The sequence below is a fragment of the Macaca mulatta genome, chromosome 7 (genome assembly GCF_049350105.2).
Source record: "Macaca mulatta isolate MMU2019108-1 chromosome 7, T2T-MMU8v2.0, whole genome shotgun sequence".
NCBI lineage: Eukaryota > Metazoa > Chordata > Mammalia > Primates > Cercopithecidae > Macaca > Macaca mulatta.
The window spans coordinates 14547513-14572983 of record NC_133412.1 but is presented as its reverse complement, the minus strand read 5'-3'; the positions used below and the strand labels follow the sequence as shown (position 1 = coordinate 14572983).

Genomic DNA, 25471 nt, shown 5'->3' with positions numbered 1-25471 from the left:
TTACTATCATTTAGTGCTCTCGAAAAGGTAATCTGCTAAATAGTACCCAAGTGGCCTGGCAATTTATTAAGTGAGCAATTTATTCTTTTCTTGCTACTAAGATCAAACCTTTCACCATTCAAATTCTCCACATTCCTTGGAGATAACAAGGTGGGAAAATATTCTTGTCTTAGAGATAGGAAAAGTAAGATTTAGTCTTGAATCAAATCAGCACAAGAAAATAAGAAGAGAAAAAGAAAAGGATTTTCCATTGCTCATCCTAATTCTCTGGTACACATTCTTTCTTTTCTAAATTCAGAACTGAGCTGTAGCCTTCTGTTTTACCAAATCTGTGTAAAAGAAGGGCTGCCTTGGACTCCATAATAGTGCCAGTACGCAGCACTGTAAACAGAGCATTGGTAGAGATGGGAAAAAATGTGATTAATTCAGTCAATAAAGTGATAAACAAGAAATAGTAAGTTATTAAGCCTCATGAGGCAAGGAGGAGTTGAAAACATTTAAATATATTTATTCTTTGCCAGCAGTTATCAAAAGTAAATATCCCAGCTGCAATCACACTGATACTAAAAACAATCCATTTTTAGACTTTATCCATGCCATCTGCTATTGTTCACATTAGGGGTGAGTGATTCCCACGCATTCCTCCCCCACTCCCGGTCAGATTGAGGTCACATGGCCTCATAAAGCAACTTGCCTCTCTCTCCAGCTTTGAAGAAGTTGTCTGTGACATTAGAGCCGAGATAGTAACAAAGCTCCTGGACTGCTTTATCACGCTATTCAGGGCTTCCAGAGGTCCTCCTGCTTCAAGAAAACAGTAGCAGCAATACCCACAGAATGCATGCAAACTTCATGATGACATTGTCTTATATGATTATCATGAAAAATCCTACAAGACAGGTGGTATTACTGACATATAGATGGGAAACCTGAGGCACAAAGAGCTACATAAGGTACCCAAGTTCACAGAGTGAGTCCATGATGAAGCCTGGTTTTAAAACCAGGCCTATAGAATTCCAAAACACATCTCTTTGTCCATCTCTTTTTATAGATGGCACATCTGGGTTTTACTACACTGTGTGGACTTTTCCAGTAAGAAGTTGAAGCAGTGTCCCAGGACTTGAATTCCATTTTACCATACTCCTCCGAAGAGTAAGAAAGCGTGGAGGAGCAATTCCATGGGTGGTTGTTGCCCAGACACAGGCCATATCCTCCAGAATGAACCAAATTATATGTTCATTAAAACATTTCCAAGGCCACGTGCAGTGGCTCGTGCCTGTAATCCCAGCACTTTGGTAGGCTAAGGTAGGCAAATCATTTGAGCCCAGGGGTTCAAGGTCAGCCTGGACCGCATGACAAGACTTTGTCTCTACAAAAAATAAAAAATAAAAATTAGCCAGTCACAACATAACAGCACGTGCCTGTAGTCCCAGCTACTCGGGAGGCTGAGGTGGGAGGATCGCTTGAGCACAGGAGGTTAAGGCTGCAGACAGCCATGATCACGTCACTACACGCCAGCCTAGGCAACAGAGCAAGATTCTCTCTCAGAAAAATAAATAAATAAATTCCAAAATCTGACTTACGCTACAACATGACGCAGCAAAACTGATATTTGCTGAATGCCAGAATTAGGAAATACGTTATTATGTTACCTCTATGAGATCAGTAAACTATGTCCTCACCTCATAGAGGAATTTTTAGCACACAATCTGCCTTAAATGAATGCCATGTTGAGTACATAATTTTTAAGAGAAAATACGCAAAAAGCATTATGAGATGTCTACTGTCTATTGTTACATTATTTAAGTAACTCGTTTACTGGTATTTATCAAAAAACTTGTTGCCTTCCAAATTTCACTAGCATGCCAAAATCAGTAACTAAAGCGATGCATGTCAGAGTGACTGGTGGTCTGTCTGACTCACTTCCCATCACCAGTAGAATAAAGCATATTAATTGTAGACCCAGGCTAGTTATATCTGCAGTGGTCCCTAGCTATCCCTGGGGATATGTTCCAAGACCCCCAGGGGATGCCTGAAACCATGATGGTACCATTTTTGTAGATTCTGGTTTTTCCTATACATACATACCTATGTTAAAATTTAATTCATCAACTAGGTCCAATAAGACATTAACAACAATCATAGAATAGAATTATAACAGTATACTGTAATAAAAGTTATGTGAATGCATTCTTTCTTTTTTCAAAATAACTTCTTACACTGTACCATGGGTAACTGAAACTGCAGATAAGAGGGGACTACTGTATTGGCAGAGCCATGCCCAGGGTTCCATGTAACATCCAAATACAGTATAAAATATACTTTTGGAGGGATATATATGAAAATATGAATAGTAGATATCCCCAGGTGTTCAAATTCCTGCTTATAATGACTGTTTTTTAACCTGATTTGTATTTCTATATTTTAACAATCCTTTTGTAATAATTTTTTTAATTTCCATAGGTTACTGGGGAACAAGTGGTGTTTGGTGACATGAGTAAGTTCTTTAGTGGTGATTTGTGATATTTTGGTGCACCCATCACCCGAGCAGTGCACACTACACCCTATATGTAGTCTTTTATCCCTCACCTCCTTCCCACCATTTCCTCGTGAGTCCCAAAAATCCATCATGTCATGTTTATGCCTTTGCATCCTCATAGCTTAGCTCCCATTTATGAGTGAGAACATGCGATGTTTGGTTTTCCATTCCTGGGTTACTTCACTTAGAATAGTAGTGTCCAGTTTCATCCAGGTTGCTGCAAATGCCGTTAATTCATTCCTTTTTATGGCTGAGTAGTATTCCATCATATATCTAGATAAATATCTAGATATAGATATATACACATATATATGTATATGTACATATGCAGATATATATCTATGTATGGATCTACATCTAGATATATGGTATAAATCTATATATAGATATATGGTATATATGTAGATCTATATGATCTCAGGCAAGTTATTCTAATATTGCATGCCTCAGTTTTCTCATTTGTAAAATGGGAATAATAACACCCACCTCTGTCATGGCTCATGCCTATAATCCCAGCACTTTGGGAGGCTGGGATAGACATAGAGATATATACCACAGTTTCTTTATCCACTCTTTGATTGATGGGCATTTGGATTGTTTCCATGCTTTTGCAATTGTGAATTGTGCTGCTATAAACATGCGTGTGCAAGTCTCTTTTTTCATATAATGACTTATTTTCCTCTGGGTAGATACTCTGTAGTGGGACTGTTGGATCAAATGGTAGTTTTACTTTTAGTTCTTAAAGGAATCTTCACACTATTTTCCACAGTAGTTGTACTAGTTTACAGTCCAACTAGCCGTGTAGAAGTATTCCCTGTTCACCACATCCACACCAACATCTACTATTTTTGATCATGGCCATTGTTGCAGGAGTAAAGGGGGTATTGCATTGTGGTTTCGATTTTCATTTCCCTGATTATTAGTGATATTGAGCATGTTTCCATATGCTTGTCGGCCATTTGTATATCTTCTTTTGAGAATTGTCTGTTCGTGTCCTTAGCCCACTTCTTGATGGGATTGTTTGTTTTTTCTCGTTGATTTGTTAGAGTTAATTGTAGATCCTTTTGTCATAAAATTTTGAATATATAAACTACAGGAAAAATATCCTTCCAATATATAGAAACCATGCTACTTAATATCAGCTAAAACTTATCATGCATTTTCTATGTGCCAGCCACTGTTCTATGTGTTTCATATGCAATAGCTTATTTAATGATCACAATAACGTACTGAGGTGGATAGTATTTCTTTTTGAGACAGGGTCTCCCTCTGTTGCCCAGGCTGACGTGTAGGAATGTAGTCACAGCTCATTGCAACCTCGACCTCCTGGGCTCAAGTGATCCTCCCACCTCTACCTCCCAAGTAACTAGGATCACAGAAACGTGCCACCATGCCTAGCTAATTTATTTATATTTTTTTGTAGAAATGAGATCTCACTACGTTGCCCAGGCTGGTCTCGAACTCCTGGGCTTCAGCAGTCCTCCTGCCTAAGCCTCCCAAAGTGCTGGGATTATAGGCATGAGCCATGACAGAGGTGGATGTTATTATTCCCATTTTACAAATGAGAAAACTGAGGCATGAAATATTAGAATAACTTGCCTGAGGTGAAACACACTTAGTAAGTCAAAAAACCAGCATTTAAAAATCAGTCTCATTCCAGAGATCGCATTCTTAACCATTGCACCATTTCATCACACAATAGACACATTTAAAGTGAATTAGCAATTATTATTTGGAGCACACCTGAAACATTGAAAAACAGTTACGAGAAAAGTCTATGAATAAAAAAGAAAGAGACATCAGACATCAGCAGTGATTGTCTTTCTGTGGTAGAATCAAGCAAGGTTTCCTCTTATTTCTAGTTTGTTTTGTATTTCCAGTATTCATTTAATAATAGTATATCTCTTGTAGTTTTTTCTTCTTAAAAAAAAAGTTAATGGAATCAGTTAAAAACTATAATTCTAAGGAGGGCCCTAGAATACTCTCAAGTAAACATACAAATGTTACAGGCAAATCCTATGAGGAGCTTCAAAAACAAATTCCAGAGGTTTAGCATGCCCTTTAGAAAGTAGAGTGTGGAGTCCTAACAAATTCAAACTCTAAATCAGGCCTGCTTCTGAGAAGGCAAGGACAAATAATATCAGCATTAGCTGGACAATCCTCAAGTTATTACAGGAGAGAATCTGAATACAGGAGTTTGGGGAGGTATCCAAGCTCTAAATTAGGCTAGCAAAGATCTAACATGTGTTTAGAAAGGTCTTGTAGGCTTGTGTACAGGTTTCAGCTTCCATGGGATTCCAAAGCACTTTGAGCCATTAGCCTCCTATTTATGAAGATGATTGATTGATTGAATGATTGAATGATGTGTTGATTAATATGTTCTGCTTTTTTAAAAAGGAAGCTAGCAATAACATATTATGGAGTCTACATGCTTGTTAGAGATGGGCCATAAATTTGGCTCCAAGATTTCTGGCAGCCAACAGAAAAAAAAGTAAAGCCACCTTACAGTTTTCAGAATACATGATAGAATGAGCCATTTTTCATGAATAGGTCCAACTGGTTTGTACACAACCAACTAGAAATTGTAAATGTTTACACAAATAAGGTGCTGGGTTATGTAATGAACAATATCTTTATCATAAACATCATAATGTGTTTAACAGACAAATTCTATGAAGCCAAAACTTAAGTCAGTCACACACCCACACACACACACACACACACACACACACACACACACACACACGGTTAGGAATGACAGGCAATATGACGCTGTCCATTCGGTGGTCAGCAAGCCCTTTGTAGCTCTAGTTCAGTCTCCCAGAATGCTTAACAATATTTCTGGTTCTTTATCCTCCCTCTCTGGATTCTTAATTTGTACAATGAGTTGAGTCCCAGGAGCAAACAGAAATAGTCCCTTTTACACACTTGTTGCTGTGGGTTTTCAATATTTATTGACTGTGACGGAGTGGAAATTATTCAGTTGTTAGGTCACTAGACTGTAAAAACTTCTTCAAGTTGGGCTCATATCTCTTACCAACTTTTATTGGTCTATATCTTAATGCCTAGTACAAAGCTATGAATCAGGTGGTCATTTCGCTGTTAAAACGGAATTGATTTGTGGTTTATCATTTATTTTTCCAGGGTGGCTGAACTTAAGAAGTAAGTGAGAAAAAAGAAATAACCTTGTGAGCTCAAAAAATAGGATCTCAGGGAATAAACACTCTATTATATACCTCTGGTCAATAATTTTAAACATGTGCCATTTTCCATCTGCATATTTAGGGTTCACTTTCTAATTTTACCTTTGCTTTTGTCTGGAATCCCTTGGATCCAAGAGACTTTCTGTGCTACCAGCTGAGATCATAGTGTTAACAGCTGAAACCGAAGTTTCAGAAATCTTAAGCATGACCTACTCCAAAAACTGTGTGAAAGTCCCCAGGGTATTTACAGTCAACAACCATGTAGGAATGAAAGAAATGAGTAAACAGAGCCTTCCCAGCGACCTCAACAGTCATCTGTTAGCAAAAGGGTCCTCCAGGTGTAAAACTGAGGTCTACAGGGGCCTATGAGTTGAGGGATGTATTAAGCCATTCTCACATTGCTATAAAGAAATACCGAAGACTGGGTAATTTATAAAGAAAAGATGTTTAATTGGCTCATGGTTCTGCAGGCTGTATAGGAAGCATAGCTCTGGCATCAACTTCTGGGGAGGCCTCAGGAAGCTTACAAGCATGATGGAAGGCAAAATGAGAGCAGGCACATCATACGGGGAAAGCAGGAACAAGAGAAAGGAGGTGGGGAACTGCCACACACTTTTAAACAACCAGATCTCATGTGGACTAAGACCAAGAACTCACTTATCACCAAGGAGATGGCCCAAGTCATTCATAAGGGATCTGCCTCCATGATCCAAACACCTCTCACCAGGCCCCACCTCCAACACTGGGGATTATATCTCGTGAGATTTGGAAGGGACCTCCAAACTATCTCAAGGGACGTGCATCAGATAAGCTGCTCAAACTGACACCTCTTCTCCCTGGTATATCCTACCTGCATATATTTCACTATTTGTGAAAATCAGTAGGTTTAAGCACATTATATATCCATAGGAAGGAAGGCCCTAATACTTTTTAGTTGCTTTCTGTGTTCCAGAAGAAAAAAATTCTGGAAATCACCTGCTATCATTATATATCCTTTCAGTTCACTATGCTAATACTCTCATAATTTTATGACTTTAATGAGAATGGTTCCCACCACTGATTTCGCTCTCCAGCTTGCCACTGATCTTCTCAATTTCCTCCTAATCCAGCCTAGATTGCACAGTCTCTATGCTCACCCTCTTGTGAACATTCTTAACTATCTTGCCCCATTTGCCTTCCTTGTACTAAGCTGGCAATACATCAACACCGATTAACTCATTTAATCAATGTCTGCAAACAAATCATTGAGCATTGCTGAAGAAAATCATGTATCCACACTTAATGACTCCCTTTATTTATGATTACAAATCTTAATACATGATGATGATAATTTGCATGCCTATTATATTAAATTGTTCTCCCCTCAAAGCTATCTGTTTAATGCCTTCTGTAATGGTTTTTTGTGTCAACTTGACTGGGCCACTGGGTGCCCAGATATTTGGTTAAACACTATTCTGGGTGTGTCTGTGAGGGTGCTTCTGGAAGAGATTAACATTTGAATTGGTAAAGTGAGTAAAGCAGATTGCCCTCCCCAGTGTAAGTGAGTCACAGCCAATCTATTGAAGGCCTAAATCAAACAAAAGGTTCAGTAAGGGAGAATTTGCTCTCTCTGCCTCACTGTATTTGACCTGGGATGTTGGTCTTCTCCTGACTTTAGACTCTGACTGGAACTTACCCTATCCATTCTCCTTTGTCAAATGGTTCTGAAGCCTTCAGACTCCATAACCATGTGAGCCAATTCCTTACATATTTCCTATATAGAGAAAATCTAGAGAGAAATATAGAGAAAATAGAGAGAAATGTATTTGTTATATGTAGAAAATATATAGAGAGAAATGTATATTTAAGAATATAGAGAGAGAGAAAGAAAAAAAAGAATATCTTTCTCAAACCCATTTAGCTCTCTAGCCCCTGCTCCATTTCTCTGCCTCCATTCCATCAAACCGGTGTTTTTTGTTTTGTTTTGTTTTGTTTTTAAGAAGGAGTTTCACTGTGTCACCAGGCTCAAATGCAGTGGCGTGATCTTGGCGCACTGCAACCTCCACCCCGGGGGTTCAAGCAATTCTCCTGCCTCATCCCCCCAAGTAGCTGGGATTATAGGTGCTGCCACCACACCTGGCTAATTTTTGTGTTTTTAGTGGAGATGGGGTTTCACCATGTTGGCCAGTCTGGTCTTGAACTCCTGACTCCACCTCGGCCTCCCAAAGTGCTGGGATTACAGGTGTGAGCCACTGCGCCTATATTCACTGGCTCCGATTTCTCTCTCCCCAATCTCTTCTCAAAGTACCAAGTCCTTTCTATCACCCCATTGAAGGAATCAGGTCTTCAGTGATCTACAGTGACCTACTTTAAACACCATCTTCTTATCCTCATAGCTTATCTCCCACTTATAAGTGAGAACATATGATATTGGTTTTCCATTTCTGAGTTATTTTACTTAGAAGAATGGCCTCTGTCTCCATCCATGTCTCTGCAAAGGCCATTATTTTGTTCTATTTTATGGCTTAGTAGTATTACATGGTGTACTTATACCACATTTTCTTTATCTCAGATTCAATAATACCACACTTTCCTAATTTTCTTTCACCTTCACTGGTCACACCTTCTCAATCTTTTTTCCTGGCTTCCCCTGTTCTGTCATATCTAAATCTAGATCTCTAGTGATCACCAATTCCCTGTCTTTGATTCTCTCTTCTCTACCTGTAATCTCTCAAATAATCCCATCTATTTTCCAGTAACATCTATATGTTAATAAAATTTAAATCCCAAGTTAAGACCTCTCTTTGAGCTCTAACCTCCTAGATCCAACTACCTCCTTGATATATCACTTGATATATCCAACTGCCTCCTTAATATATCACAAATGGCACCTCTAACTTACCAGGAGCCAAGCAAACCTATTGGTTTTCCCAGTAGGCACACATATACACATTCCATCATTACCTGCATGCCTCTGCTTAAGTCCTTCCCATGGCTTCTCTTTGTACTTAAAGTCAAAACTTCTCACTATGGCCTACAAAACCCTACATGATCTCATCCCTGCCTCCCTTTTGATGTCATTTCTTCCCAATATTCACCTTGGTTACTGCATTAAGTGTCTCACTGATATTCTGCATGTACCCTAAAATCAGGCTCATGCCTGTCTCAGTATTCTTACATTTGTTATTTCATCTGCCTAGAATGCCTTCTGCCAAATCCTTACAAGGCTGCCTCCTATTGTCATTAAATGCCACCTCCTCAGAAAAGGAGCCAAAGCTGCTAGTATACAAACACACATACACATAAACACACACACACACACAAACACACACCAGTCACCCTCTCCCAATTAACCTATTTTATCTCCTTCATAGTACTGTATTTGTCATGAATTTAATTTGTCTTCTTTATGTATGTATGTTTATTGTCTCTCAGCAACTAGAAACTAGGTTCCTTGAAGCTCGGAATGTTTTTCTTAGACATTGTTGTATTCCCAGGGTCCATAATACTGTCCAGTATCTAAATATCACAAAAATACAATTTATTTGACTGGTAATAGGAAAAAAATGTGTCTACTTCAAAATAAAATGATCTATTGCAATAAGGTAGTAAGATTAAAAACTATAATGATTTCAGGCAATCAAGAGAAATCTGGGACAGAGGTGGATAGAGAAGAAAAGAGTGATTAGGTCATTACAGATAACTAGTCTTTTTATACAGATAACTAGATATGGTTGTAAACAAAAAACATATTTATACTTCAGAGATATAATGAACCAAATAAAACAACATACCATGTTATTGAACTTAGAATCTCATAGGAGACTGGTGAGTAAAGAAATATATGTTCCCAAACATGAAGTTATTTAAAAGTTCTACAGGTAGTGAGGGATCATTAGGAAAAGAATTATACCAAAGGTCATTTGGAAAACCTTATAGCCACAGGAATTTCAAAGTCATCTTTGGAACATAGCGATCTAAAAGAAATCATAATTTTAAGACATATTAGTAAAGACATAACTTAGCTTAAAGTTACTCTTCAGTTTACTATTCACCTATCTTAAGAAACCTTCAACTTCCTTCCTTCCTAAAATATAAGTAACATGGAAATCCTATGGTAATCTCTGAAAAGAAGAAATTTAACTTGACTTTAGTATTTGAACTGCAAAGTAGTGATCAATTAATTTATTAATAATCAGATAATTGAGCAGGGGATTCCTGAATAAAATGAAAAGTAGAAATAACCAGAAGGACAATTTTAAGAACCATCCCTCAGCTTTATAAACTAATCCTCCTCTTATGGCCCTTTTTAATGTAATTTATAGTTTCATCATTACCCTTTTTGTATTAGTAATTATTTCTAAAATACCAAAGAACCATCTTTTTTTCAAGGTCCTTCCCTCCGTCTGATTTACAACCCAGCTCAAGTTGGACTCTGTCTTTCTGAGGTTTGACATTTCAAAATATTTATTGCTCTTTTACATTAATGCCTTTCTCATGAATCTGAAGGTGACCGTTATTTCTTTCATCGTGTTGTAATTAAATGGATCAACTATTGCTTTATTATTTCCACTGTTTGTCTGCACAGCACATTAAAACTTTCAGATTAGAAAGTGATATTGAGCACTGTGTGAACTACAACAAACAAATATTTCCGAAAATATAGGGTCCTCTTGATGCATCACTAAAGGAGCAGTTCCAAGTGAAAGCACAAAATCTTTAATATTTTATTGATCAGATCTAAACCTTCTGCCCAAAGTGGCAATTAAATTTCAATTAAACTGACTGAAAGCATCATATTAAATTTCAGCACTTTACGAGCTATCAGATAATGCTGCAGGACAAATCTTTAGTGTGATCACACTCTTTTCAAATTATATTATCCTGTTCATTCACAATAAAAGTGACAGTTTTAGGTATACTTTCAATATTTCTTGAATATAAACCCTCTAATGAACACATTTTATTGCCTTTAAATCAATTATTATTGGATATTTTAATAAAGTGAATTGAGCACTTTGTTTTACACACTGCTTAGAAGTTATTATATTTTGCAGTCTGCACAGCAAAGAACTGAATCAGAAAGAAGACAGAGAGAGAAATGGCCAAATATCTGACAGTGTAGAAGAAATGGAATGAGCCATTTAGAAGGAGGAAGGCTTCCTGTCTCACTCTATAACATTTAATGATACGTGCTAATTAGCATATGATTAATGTTTTTTCTCTTTTTGAAATTTTGGTCTAAGTTATAGAAGTATCTTCTACCACAATAGGAAAAAATGTTAGAAATCACAGAATTATAACACAAATATAGTCTTATGTATATACTTTATTATGGAAATTGAGACCTTTAGGTTTTTGTTTCTTTCCCTTGCCCATTGAATTTATGATTTATAATATTATAGCTCAGATTTTCAGAGCACAGTCCATGTTAAACGTTGACCAAGATTGTGCCCATCTGAATGATATACATAGAATCCTGATGCAGTTGATTCTTCACATTGCTCACCCAAGTAATTAATGCAGACTCCAGACTTAAGCATACAGTCAAGGTGGTCAGTATTGATTGCCAAGATGGCCAGATGAATGCTTTAGCTCTGTACAGTCCAGATCACTCAGCACATATGTGACATACCACTTCATACTTACTTCATAAAAAGCTCTGCGTACTGGTCCCATTTCTTGCACATATGTACACAAACTGGGCAAACATGGCATAGAAGCACCCTCAGAAAGAGACTAGGTAAAACAGTGCCCTCCACTTTGAAAGAACTTAGCCACATATGAGGATTTGGCCCTGCTTTGTGACTACAGAGACGTCTATTACAAAAGTTGAAAGGATGCTGGAATAACCTCCGTGTAATCCACTGGAGTATATTACATTAAAACTTAGATGAAAATCATAATTTTTGTATTGAAATGATTCAATTAGATTACGGTCCCTGAGTTTGAATAATTGGGTCTCAAGGAGACAAGGGACTTTAACAACTCATTAAAACTATCCCTGTGTAGCTGGATTACAGGACCAACAGCAAGGCTGTTCGCAGAGGTGGCATCAATCTGTAAGAGATGTTAGAAGACCATTTCAATAAATGTGGGACCGGTTAACTCAGGCTTTTGTACAAAACCTATACAGTGGGTAAACTACAAATTGCCCACCTCCTTCAGAAGTAGACAGTGCTGCCAAGTCACAAGTTTAAAACTATTTATTTCTAGCACCATTCTTTCTGTTGAGCATGGTCTTCATCAGCTGGAAATAGGCAGATACAATCAACTATTCACTGTTTACTTGGAATGAGCGGCAAAGTGTCTGCTTTCCAACAAAACCATGTGTTTTAAAAATAAAAAGGAAGCTAATACAAGCAATTTAAAAATAGGAAATACCTGCCTATTTCAGAATACCGATTGTACTTCCAGCAGTTGAAGTGAATTAAGGCCACGGTCTCTATAGAATTTTTATTAAGACAAAATCAGTTTTTCCTGAGTTCAGATTGTGAAAGAATCCAAAGAAATGTTGTGCCAAGTAAGAGCCCACCTATATCATTCGTCATAGACCACAGGTATAGGAATGGGAACTATTAGAAACTCATTCTAAATTGTAGTAATTCTCACTTTGGGCAAATCTCTATACATATAATTGTACAACTGCAGTCTACTTGGTCTCTGCTTTTAGCTAAGCAGAGATGGTTAACAACAGACAATCTTGCTGGGCGCGGTGGCTCACGCCTGTAATCCCAGCCCTTTGGGAGGCCAAGGCGGGCGGATCACGAGGTCAGGAGATCGAGACCATCCTGGCTAACACAGTGAAACCCCGTCTCTACTAAAAATACAAAAAATTAGCCGGGCGTGGTGGTGCGTGCCTGTAGTCCCAGCTACTCGGAGGCTGAGGCAGGAGAATGGCATGAACCCAGGAGGCGGAGCTTGCAGTGAGCGGAGATGGTGCCACTGCACTCCAGCCTGGGCGACAAAGCGAGACTCTGTCTCCAAAAAAAAAAAAAAAAAAAAACAGACAATCCTAAAACTGTTCATTATCACATGTCAGTGACTTGTTTTACACATTGGCAAAGTAGTGGTGTAATAGATGAAGGGTGTGACTTGTTTGAACTTTTAAAAACAATAAGCATAGCAGAAAAATATTTCCCAATAAGGGGTGAACCCTTCAAATTGGAATGCCTGGGAGACTGCCCACCCAGACTTCCTCAAGTGAAGCTGACTAGTCCTTACCCCTCTGCTGCCCTCAGCCAGGCCCTCGATGCAGTCTGTCTCCCGGTTTTCTTGAAAGCACTCAGTGGGCCACTGAAGTGAGAGAACACACTAGGAATTCTACTTATATTGATTCATATCTAAAAATTAATGGAAATGAATCTTTATTAATACTTAATATATGGTTTGACACTAACAACCTCACTCAGACCAATCTCCCTCTTGACCTCTGTGTCCCAGCTCAAGAGGGAGACAGAGCAAACTGTGGCCTCCACAGGGCACGGGGTGCCCTCCTGCCTCTCCCAGCACATAATCGTTTGCACTTGCCCAGTTAGACAGGCTTCTAGATAACACTATCTAGTTCTAGCTAGGTTAACCCTCACAACATGACCCTCTGGTTTTGAAAGGAAAACTGTGGTATGAAGATATATGAGCGATGCAAGCACAAGCAAGCATTCCTCTTATTCCTAATTGAAGGCATCATAATTCACACAAGTTGAATACAAATTCAGGCAAAAAGGCTTAAAATTATCCATATGATTATTGGAAATATGAGTTAATATCCAAAGTTGCTAATAATGACCTTCACCCTATTCATGAGACAGATATTTCTTGAGCACCTACTACAGGCCAAGCAGTATTCCAGGCCCAGGGCATATGACAGTGGACAAAATGACAGGTCTCTGGTCTCATGGGGAAGAGGGGAAAGAGACATAATAAGCTAAATAAGTAAACCACATAGGGCACTCAAAAGTAATAGGAGAAAAATAAAGCAGGGAAGAGGGATGGGGAACGACAGGGAAGGGTTTATAATTTTAAATGAATTGGTCAGGGAAGGCCTCACTGAAATGATATTTGATAAAAATGATGCAATCATGAGAGTAGGACATATCAAAACCAACCATCTTCTGTGCAAAAACAAACATCTACAATTTGAAATTGAAGGCATCAGTGCATTTAAAAAATGAAATGCTGTTTTAAAATTTCTAAGACACATTTAAAAATTAGCTCATTTTAAAAATATGTTTAAAATTCTTGTTTTCTTATTATACTTTAAGTAGTTCTGGGATACATGTGAAGAACGTGCAGGTTTGTTACATAGTTATACATGTGCCATGGTGGTTTCTTGCACCCATCAACCTGTCAACATTAGGAGAAATACCTAATGTTCTCCCTCCTCTAGCCCCCCAACCCCCAACAGGCCCTGATGTGTGATGTTCCCCTCCCTGTGTCTGTATGTTCTCATTGTTCAACTCCCACTTGTGAGTGAGAACATGCAGTATTTGGTTTTCTGTTCCTGTGTTAGTTTGCTGAGAATGATGATTTCCAGGACCAAAACAGCATGGTACTGGTACCAAAACAGATATATAGACCAATGGAACAGAACAGAGGCCTCAGAAATAACACTACACATCTACAACCATCTAATCTTTGACAACCCTGGCAAAAACAAGCAGTGGGGAAAGGATTCCCTATTTAATAAATGGGGTAGGGAAAACTGGCTAGCCATATGCAGAAAACCGAAACTGGACCCCTTCCTTACACCTTATACAAAAATTAATTCAAGGTGGATTAAAGACTTAAATGTAAGACCTAAAACCATAAAAACCCTAGAAGAAAACCTAGGCAGTACCATTCAGGACATAGGCATGGGCAAAGACTTCATGTCTAAAATACCAAAAGCAATGGCAACAAAAGCCAAAATTGACAAATGGGATCTAATTAAACTATAGAGCTTCTGCACAGCAAAAGAAACTGTCACCAGAGTGAACAGGCAACCTACAGAATGAGAGAAAATTTTTACAATCTACCCATCTGACAAAGAGCTTATTCTTTTGCATGTGAATTTTTGTGCATTGTTTAAAAATAAACATATTAGCACAACAGAACCAGTATAATGTTTATAAATAAAGAAGGAAATATTCATATATTTGAGATGAGTTCAAAAATGTTTACTGATGGGAGTGTGTGATGAAGAAGTTTGGAGAGTACTCTTCTAGACTACAATAAAGTAATTTTTATGAAATGACACTTTGATCACCCCATGCTTATCTAAAGCATTGTCATAGTTTCTGATTGCCGTGAAAGGTATATTCAGAACTTGAACTTACTTCTACCGTGACCTGGCTGCTTTCTTCTCTCCATCTCACCTTCACTTCAGAGAGACTGAACTTCTCCCAGTTTCTAGAGTAGCCCATGCTTCCTCTCACCTCCTGGCTTTCCCATCACCTATTCCCTCACTTGAGAATACTCTTTTTTTTTTTTTTTTTTTGAAACGGAGTCTCGCTCTGTGCCCAGGCTGGAGTGCAGTGGCTCGATCTCGGCTCACTGCAAGCTCCGCCTCCCGGGTTTACGCCATTCTCCTGCCTCAGCCTCCCGAGTAGCTGGGACTACAGGCGCCCGCCACCACGCCTGGCTAGTTTTTTGTATTTTTAGTAGAGACGGGGTTTCACCGTGTTAGCCAGGATGGTCTCGATCTCCTGACCTCGTGATCCGCCCGTCTCGGCCTCCCAAAGTGCTGGGATTACAGGCGTGAGCCAGGGCGCCCGGCCGAGAATACTCTTTTAAGGACCACCCTCACTCTCAGAAGCTTCCCACATTTCACCTGCTCGGCTGCTCCTTGTCCTTCACGTTGCGGGATGCTTCAGAAATCACTTCCTCCTGGTGGCCTTCTCAGATTAACCAAGTCCAGTTTAGTTGCCCTCATTGGAATTCAACTTCCCCGTGAGCAGTAGGAGGGCACGGACTTACCCTGGGTCACTGCTGTAGTCCCAGAACCAAATCAGTGCCAGTCACATAATAGGCGTTTCATACATACTTATTAAATGAGTAAATGAGTAAGTGAATGGGTAGAGCTACGCATATTTAAGTGTTGATACAAATTCTGTATCCTCTGCAATGCTTGTAGAGTTCAGGGTTCCATTGATTGTACTCTTATGGGAATTTCTCTCTATATATATTTATAACAGGACATTTTACCCAGGGTTTTCATTATTTTCACCTTGGATAGCGTAAACACTGATGGAATCTGACAAGCTTATAGTGCATCAGATTGTGCCTGACATGTAATGAACACACCAAAAATATTTATTAAAATATTTATCACATGAATTTATTTGAGAATGTAAGCTACGGTACCCTCAAAAAATATTTATTAAAATATTAATCACATGAATTTCTTTGAGAATGTAAGATCTGGTATACACCAAAAATATGTATTAAAATATTCATCCCGTGAATTTCTTTGAGAATGTAAGATACAGTCCTCTATTAGGGCAAACCTGTGTTCTTAAATGATCAATTTTTCATAAAGTATAATGTCTAGTACATAAGTTCTGTGATTATATTTTGGACTAGTATTTGCCAATATATAAAACACTCTTATTTACATGTGATACATTTTCAGGATTATCTGTTCTTAGCTGCTTTGCTCATGAAAATTTACAAAGTTGAAATAATTGTTTTCTTACATTTATTTATTTTATAATCACACCATAAATACTGTATATGAGATGATTGTGAAGTAATAATAATGTACCATGTCTGTATAATATATTCCATATGTATGGTGGGTGTGTGTGTGGCTGAGGAAGGTATGTACCTAGATGTGTCTTCCCCATGTAACCAAAGGCTGTCCTCACTTTACTGATACCTGGAGGACAAACTTAATCTGAGATGCCACAAAATCTTCTTTACAATGCTCACCAGGGAGATACATAAGAGATTAAATGTGACTAAAGGAACTAGACCTTCCTCCTTACAAAAGACTGATCATATTCTTCCTATTGGTAATTATGTAAGTCTTTCCTTTTCCAAGTTACACCAACACCCCAGTTTCTCATACCTGATAAACCAAAATGACATGATGAAAGAAAAATGTTAAGAGCAGACATACCTGGACTACTCTTGTAGTAGTCAGACTACATTCTTTTTGTGGAATACTCCTGACATTTTTTCACTTTTTTCTAAAAGCAATATTAATTTTTGTGGGATAATAAGAGGAAACCCCTAGCTTTGACCAACGAAAAAAATAAAAATCAATGAATATAAATATAGAAGGAGATGCTGTGTGTTTATAAGAACCTGCTCTCACATTTGAGCAAAATCAGTCCACAAGCAAAATCAGTCCACGAGCAAAATCAGACGACGAGCAAAATCAGTCCATGAGCAAAATCAGTCCACGAGCAAAATCAGACCACGAGCAAAATCAGTCCACGAGCAAAATCAGACCACGAGCAAAATCAGTCCACGAGCAAAATCAGACCACGAGTAAAATCAGTCCATGAGCAAAATCAGACCACGAGCAAAATCAGTCCACGAGCAAAATCAGTCCACAAGCAATATCAGTCCACGAGCAAAATCAGACCACAAGCAAAATCAGTCCACAAGCAAAATCAGTCCACAAGCTGTGTTGTGCTGATAAAGTGCATGGTGTTTGAGAGCATTTTTTCCCATGATTCAGTGTGTTTGGTTTACTTTTAGCTATAAATACCTTTTTCATATAATTCTGCCTTTCCAAGGCATACATATGTAAGCAATCTTGACAAACTGGTCAAGCCAAGCTGCTAATAAATTTATTTAATCGCTGTTTTTTGCATATCCTGTACCTCCTAAATATATAAATTCTCATATGTAATAAAAGACTAATTTTTATTGCATTTTAATGGAGTGATTCGGCAATTTTTTATGCTTGTGTTTTATTTAACTACAGTGAAAGCCTTTAGAATAAGCTTCATGTAAGGATATAAGTAGATGGGGAAAAGATGGAGGAAAATGGAGATGGAAGGTAAAAGAGCTTGCTATGCTCAGAAAGTGCTTTGCATTTCATTGAGTCTTACAATTCATTCTCAAGTACAGTAGCTCTGTTGTGTGAGCAAATCTCTTTGCCTAGACCATAATAATTGAACTTTTACAGATTTCTCAAGTACGTCGAAACTGCTGCTAAATCAGAAAGGGTGAACTGAAGCCTGCTCCGCTGTACCACACTCACACATCTCCAATGCTATGCTGGATTTATTTTTGACACTAAGAAAAGAACCATGAATTTTTGTCAACTGCAGCATGGGAATTTACATTTGTTCTATAAAATGCACTGAAAGGACCAGCCTGCTCTTTGAGTATGGGAAATGTAATCTATCCAACTCTCAATAAACTTGAGAATATATATCTGGTGAAACCCATCTAAAATGAGATGCAGTCCTGGCAATATGGTGGGCTCAGAAAGGCTGGCAATAAAAGTAGATATACAGTATCTGACATCAGATTGTTTCAAGCTTAATTTCAGTAAAGTAATAATGTCAGGAAAAGAAAAGCTCTGTGATGCACAGATTGATATCATTAGATAGAAACTATGCAATGCCTTATGAACACAACCATTTTTGACTTGATATTATATGTAAAGAATAGAGCAATATTCAATGTGCCAGCTCCAGATTTGCAGTTATAGAAGTTGACCAGGATAGTGGCCAGGGAGAAGGATAAAATATGGCAAAATATACTCCTCTGTAAACAAAATCAAATGGGATTATACTACTCTAAAATATGTTATGTGTAAATGCCCTCCACAATTTGCCCTGGGTAGTGAATAATTGCCCACATTCAATGAGAAGGAGCCTCCAAACACAGAACGTTAAACAAATAATGCATATGTATCATAGTCAAACTAAACAAAAGCACCGCGGTGGCACTTCTAGCCACAACGGCAGAGGTGCATGAAATAATTGGTGAAAGGCGATGGATATCTTGAGAAACCCAAGCAATGAAAGCCCAGTTCCATTTATTTTTCTCTTAAATTGCTTTTTCCAGTCAATAAATAATCACATAATCACATCCTACTTCCAGGAGAACATACGTGGTTGCCACCCTTAGCAGGTTTCATTTGTGGGCTCACACCTCTCTATTCAGGATTCCAAGTGTCAGGTCTGCCTTGGGCTTTCATCTTCACAAATGTCAAGTGTGTTTTGTCTTCAAAAACAATGGTGTTTCTGGTTTTACTTGTCCTGTACGAATCACTCTCTGCTCTCCTTTCTCATTTGGAGAAGACATTATAGCAAGTTCAGGTGCAGATCAACTTTGTAAGAAATTAAGTGAGGCATACACAGAAGAGCAAAAGCACACGTAGAAATAGATACTACACTCCCCCCTACACACAGACACACACACACACACACGCACACACACATTTTCTACCCAAATACAGCAAGACGCCCTAACAAAGAGATTACTTGGACATACACCTTTAAAAGCCAAGAAGACAAGTAAATAACCCATAGAGAATTATCCTTTATAATTTTGGAAAATATTATGGCAAGCTTAAATCAATAGCTAATGCCACAATTAAAAAATTATTTCTAAATCCATTTAGTTAAATATTAAGTATGCTCCCTATTATGCTGTGAAATGAATAAAAGAGAGACAGATTACGTTTTTTTCTTTCACCTCCAAAATAATGAAAAGATTACTGACAAATCAATATTGTTGCTATTAATAGTTGCCTCCGTCAGCCATTTTGGGGGAGACGTTATGCTTTTCTCGATTTGTACACCACAAGTCTGTTCTCCGTCATTCCCTTTCTCTTTAATCTTGTTTGAGTGTACAGCTCACTCGTCCTTATTTTATTGACTCAATCACAGGCGCACTGTCACTTTTTATAAAATGGTCACTGCAGAATCACATCAAGCAAATTTTTGATTCTGCAGTCAGTAATTTAGTGCCTTTATGGAATTGCAATTTCAGGGCTCACTGCTTGTTTTTCTAAAATGTACTTTAGGAATTAGTTACTCCAGCCACAAATCAGTTGAATTTATGCACAGTTGTAATACAGTTTATGGCCTCATGGTACATTGCTTCAAAAACAGCAGATGTGAAATTATGATAAATATAATGAGTGTTTTTTTGCCTGATCTAGTGGAGTAGAGAAGGATCTGGAGCGTGTTTACCTATCCCATACAGTACATTTAATGTCTTAGTCAGGAGCCCTGACAATGGCTGATTAATGTCCTCATCTCCTTTATTAAAGATAAGAGTAGCACTGCAGTCAGGAGATAGAAAGCACACCATAAATCTTCGTAAAATGAGCAGTCAAATAATCACTCATCAGAAATAAAATCTACATACATTAACACTAACACTCAGCCTTCCACGCACGCTCCCATAAAAAGCAAAAAGAGATGGCGGTCCTGAAGTTTTAATTTGAACTAGTTCTTTAAGTTGAATATTACCAACCCTGTAACCTGGATGCAAAAGCTGGCATTTAAAAGCACATGTGAAAGGAGCAGATGCCTCATCATTACATTAAGAGCATGAAGCAGGCAACAATTAAGCGATTCACTGGAAAGACATAATGCTGATCTATGCTAGCAATTAATCACAGAATACATTAGACAATGATGGGTGACCTACAAATTTTTGACAAAATAATTTTTCATCATGTTGGCGATTTCTTAGCCTAATATGCCTGCAAGGCACAGAGTCAAAACCTGTCATTTATTCCATCTCTCCTTGACAGGCGGCAACCTGTCTTCCAGACAAAATGAACATTATCTGTGCTCACTAGACATTTAGTGCAAGGCTTAGCTTATGACTAATGATAATCGGCAGACAGAAATGTTAGAGTCTGAAATAATGTTCTCTTTGTTAAAGAAATTTCTTGAGGTAGAATTTTTTTTCCGAAAGATGTTTAAAGATAAAAACTGGTTTTTATCTGGGTTTTAATGCAACTCGAAGAACCAATATTTCCCTTCTACCAAAATAAACAGAAGGATGTAACAATTTTTTAAATTAACATCTCATTTGAATACCGACTCTTGCCTGAAAATGTCTTATGTGGTTAGGAACTGAGATACAAAGGAAAGCTCAGGAGATAGCCTCTTAGACAAGAAAATATAGGCAAGCTGTTTTGTGTTCCAGGTTTTATTTTGAATGTGGTGGAAATAAGTTTCAAACATCATGGGTGCATGTGTTGCAGAATATAAATAAATGAAGACCGTGTTGAGAAATGGACTCCCACCACTCCTATTTCTCTTGATTTCCATTCATCACTGGGTTCTTCAAAGCCTGAGACATAAGTATGTTTGGGGAAGGCAATTTTGTACAAGAGAAATGCGTAAAATTGCAGATTTGTTAAATCGATTTAAAATTCCACAAGCAAGTATTTTATCTTGTACTTATAATTAATATAATTGTTTTATATGCTTTGGATGGAGAGAAATAGATTTTTTTTAGTTATTTTTCTTGTGCATTACACGTGCAAAACGCCGTCTCAGAGGTAGATTTTTCTTTGGATTCAGGCACCAAATTCCTATTAGCCTTAATGGTACTTACACATGCACACTGATGGCGAATATACCCCCTAGGCTGGAAATTTAAAAGAACAAATGGCAAGGACATCAAAATAGTAAAGTCTAATTTAGATGATCCATAAGCCTGCACAGTTACTTTCCTGAGAAGGCAAACAAATGTTACGCCTTATGATGTTTCCGATTGTTTTGATAGCCCTGTAAATACATCCTCTAGACTCATTAGTTAAAGGGAAAGTCTGTTTTTATCAAGCAATGCAATTTTCGACCACATGTGTTTGGTTTGATTTTTATTTTTTTCTATTTTGCATAATGTGTTATTGCAAGTTTGTATAATGTAGTTGGTCACTTCAATCACGGCATCTTGCTGTACACCTATCAAATAGCTTGTATGTCATTTTACATACACAAATGCTTATATGTCATTTGTCTCTATTTTATAGAGAAGGAAAACCCAAAAGGTTTTTGACCCCAAATCGTGGTTATTTTATCAGGTTTGCCCCAATTTCCTTCTAGAAAGAATCTGATTGTTGCATAATCCAAAGAAGTACATGTTATTCTGATAAGATGACAGCTGAAGTCCCATAAATCACTGAATTTATCAGTTTACAAAGCCAGATAAATAGTATCTACCTGGCAAAGGAGGGCCTGTTCTGTTAGTGTTCAAAATAATTCAGGGAAGGATATTGAGAAAATTACCCTTTCCCTTCTAAACATAGCCAGGGCTTCCAGTCCAAGGATCTGGATATACACTGACTGTGAAAGTCAATATTTAAAGGTGTGTCTGGTATCAGGATAGCAAACAACTTTAACCTTTAGGGATCACAAATCCCTTACTTTCCGGCTTTCATTTTATCTTTTGCAAAATAAAGATGAGAGCATTATCACCATTTTTCCGGTCACTGAGCCTCATCGCTGTCATGTATATTGATCATCAGCACCAAGCAGCTTCTCAGTGAGGGCCAGGAGAACCTGGATGTTGTAACAGTTCCCCAGCAGGTTCCATCACAGGGGCCCAACAGGCTGGAATTGCCTACCTGCCAGGACAAAGCTAGTTCTGTGTTTGTTATTCCCACTTCCATGTAGGAAACCTCCAGAAAATCCTTTGCATTATTCAAAACTGAAATTTTACCTCAACAAAAGTATGAATGAGAGATAGGGACCTGTACAGTCAAATGACCATTTGGTACTGATCACCCATTAAATGTCACAAAAGAGTACATTTCATTTGATTAAAAAATAAATTAGTATATTAAAATCTGGAAGGCAGACAGCTAGCTTAGAGTTAAGGAAGTAGAGCTCTGTACCTCCTATTCTAATCCTGGAAATAGTGAACTTTAGAGCTTGTCCTCACCCCCACTTATTCTCTTTTAGCTATTATTAGATCTCCCTCGTTCCCATATGTGCCCCTTCTCCCTTTATGCCAGCCAACACACTCATCATACACTCTTTCTCTGTAGGTAAAATGGAGACAGAAGAAGAACCAAACGCTGATTCAAACATCTGGTAGATGGATCATAATTACAGCAGAGTTGCTGGGCAGATGAGGCTGAAGACACATAGAGGAAAACAACTATTGGGTGAATTTTGTGGGTATGGAAATGACGCAGCACAGGGGAGCTATGAAGGGGAGCTATGTCTTTGTTCCTGTTTTTAAATCCACACTTTGCTGGTTCAAGAATTGCTTGAAGATCATACTTTTGATTTTCAGTGCACTCCTGAAGTAGGAAAAACATTGACTAGAAGGTCAAAGTCATGATACTACTTTATGTTTGAATTGAGGGAACTTCCTAGCTGTCTACCGAGTGCATGAATTCTTCTCAGAAACATTCATATGTAATGGTGTTTTCTTTTGTCTTCATTCAATGATGTGAAACTTACCCTGAGTAAGACCTTCTTCTCCTAAGAATACAAAAAGTTAATAATAATAATAATAATAGTTATTATCAACTTAGCATTTATTAACTACCAAACATTGGAATACAACCTCTACCTGCATGTCATTTAAATTCATTCAAAGTATTATCAACCCATTTTAGAGATGAAGTAATCAAGACAGAGTAAGAAACTTCCACAAGAACAGAGGACTACTTGGTTCTGTATGATTCTAGAGGCTGTGCTCCTAACGTGTATGGAATACCACCTCCTTCAAGTATATACACATTTTTAGTCTTGCAGAATAAGCTGATTCCACACAGGTGTAATCTTCACTTTCTCACCTCCTGTTCCACTCCTTCTCTTCCAGGAGGCATTTTTAGCCCAGTTTAACATTTCTAGTTGTCCGGGCTATTTTTCTTGTGACTTAACTTCTGTTGCCTCATCTCTTTCGCCTGAGTATTCTCTTAAAATCTGACACTCAGAACAAACTGTAATAATTTTGAAGAGGTCTGGCCACTTTTCCTGGAAGCTATAGTTCTATTTACATGGACTGGGATGAAATGACCTTTGGTCTTAGGCCATATTTTGGAAGTGCTAAGTTGTGTCACTCAGTTGACACTCAAACGTTGCAATCCAAAAACAGTGCCAACTACATTTCATGTGATTATGACACACCGCTCCCTGGATTTCCACCTGATCTCATCATCAGGGGGATGTGGAACCTTCACTAGGCTTCAGTTTCTTTGTCTATAAGAGGAGCTAGTTTGTTGGTTTCTCTTCAAGACCTTCTCCAGCTAATATATTAGCTGCTTCTTGTATGCATGTTCCTATAAGTTCTCTTTTGCGTATTGCTCATTCCTCTACAGGCATACCAAATTGAGCATGGGGTAAGGAGACAGTGGATAGGGCTGACAAAAAGCAGAAAATTAAGGAAAAAGCAAAAGCTTACTTTAAGAAGAGATTTATTGGCCAAGTGTGGTGGCGAGCACCTGTAGTCCCAGCTACTCGAGAGGCTGAGACAGGAGAATCACTTGAGCCCAGGACTGTGAGGCTGCAGTGAGCTACAACTGTGCCGCTGCACTCCAGCCTAGCAGCCTGGGCAACAGAGCAAGATCCTGTGTCTAAAAAAATATATATAGAAGAGATTTATTTACATTCAGGTCATATTTTATGTATGATGTGAGGAGTGTTGTAAACCTTTTAGAGTTGAAGCTTCTAAGAGGTACTGCCTGTCAGGAAAGCTTTGGCATGTTCCTAGATTGAACAGAAGAAGCAATAATCATTTTTAAAGTGCTAATAAACTGGATTTATTATAAAACAAATTAGCTAGGGTAAAGTTCTTTGAACTTAGATCCTATGCAATTGTACTACATATCACCAGAATCAGGTGAGTTTTCAGATCTCTGAATGAAGCAGCATTTTTGGCCGAGTATCTCCAACTTATTCACTTTACTCCTTCCCTGAGTAGAAAATTCGGAGGAGTTTTTTGTTTGTTTGTTTGTTTTTGGATGGAGTCTTGCTCTGTTGCCCAGGCTGAAGTGTGGTGGTGTGATCTCGGCTCACTGCAACCTCCACCTCCCAGGTTCAAGAAATTCTTCTGCCTCAGCCTCTTGAGTAGTTGGGATTACAGGCACCCACCACCATGCCCAGCTACTTTTTGTATTTTTAGTAGAGATGGGGTTTCACCATGTTAACCATGCCAGTCTCAAACTCCTGACCTCAAGTGATCCGCCCGCCTCAGCCTCCCAAAGTGCTGGGATTGCAGGCATGAGCCACCATGCCCAGCCAAGAGAAATATTTTTTAAATTTTTTAGATCTTTTTAGTGCTGACTGTGTTTTTGATGAGAGGATGGATTACCATAGGAAAGGGAAAACTGTAGATAAGATCTTCTCTTCTAAAAGCTTCGGTGATTGTTGCAGGCTTCCAGCAAACAACAGCCCATGTGTCTTGCATCATTACGTGAAAGATACCCAACTTACTTCTGAGAGCTCCAGAAGTAGATGTTTTTGACATCATTGTTCTGCCTGAATCCAAAAAGGGTAGTAGGAACCGTGAATCAGCTATTCTCATGTTTCAGTCTCATTACTTACTAAATTCATAACAACTACCTATAGAAGTTTCCTATCACGGTACTTTTGCCCTGGTTTCTCTTTTCTTTAAAGGGAGTGGTAATTTTGGTTCTTTTCCTATTTAAAAAAAAAAAAACAGATGTTAAGTTATAAGATAATGTAGATAAAACTTTAACTGATAAAAATAATATCAAAGGCAAGCTAATATAAAACCTTATTTAATCCAATATTCCAATGATATGGGGCAGCCTTATAATTGATAGACAACTAACATGTAGAAGAAGTCCTCAAAATTAGAATCCAGA

The 25471-nt window shown here is 38.1% G+C and overlaps 1 long non-coding RNA gene across 1 annotated transcript in view; it reads left to right on the top strand.

Moving 5' to 3' along the window:
- LOC144329717 (uncharacterized) overlaps nt 1-24501 on the top strand; it is a 273662-nt gene extending 249161 nt beyond the window's left edge. Inside the window, exon 3 of the long non-coding RNA XR_013395317.1 lies at nt 22679-24501. This is a non-coding gene — a long non-coding RNA (uncharacterized LOC144329717). The remainder of the gene's footprint in view (nt 1-22678) is intronic.
- The last annotated feature ends 970 nt before the right edge of the window (nt 24502-25471 follow it).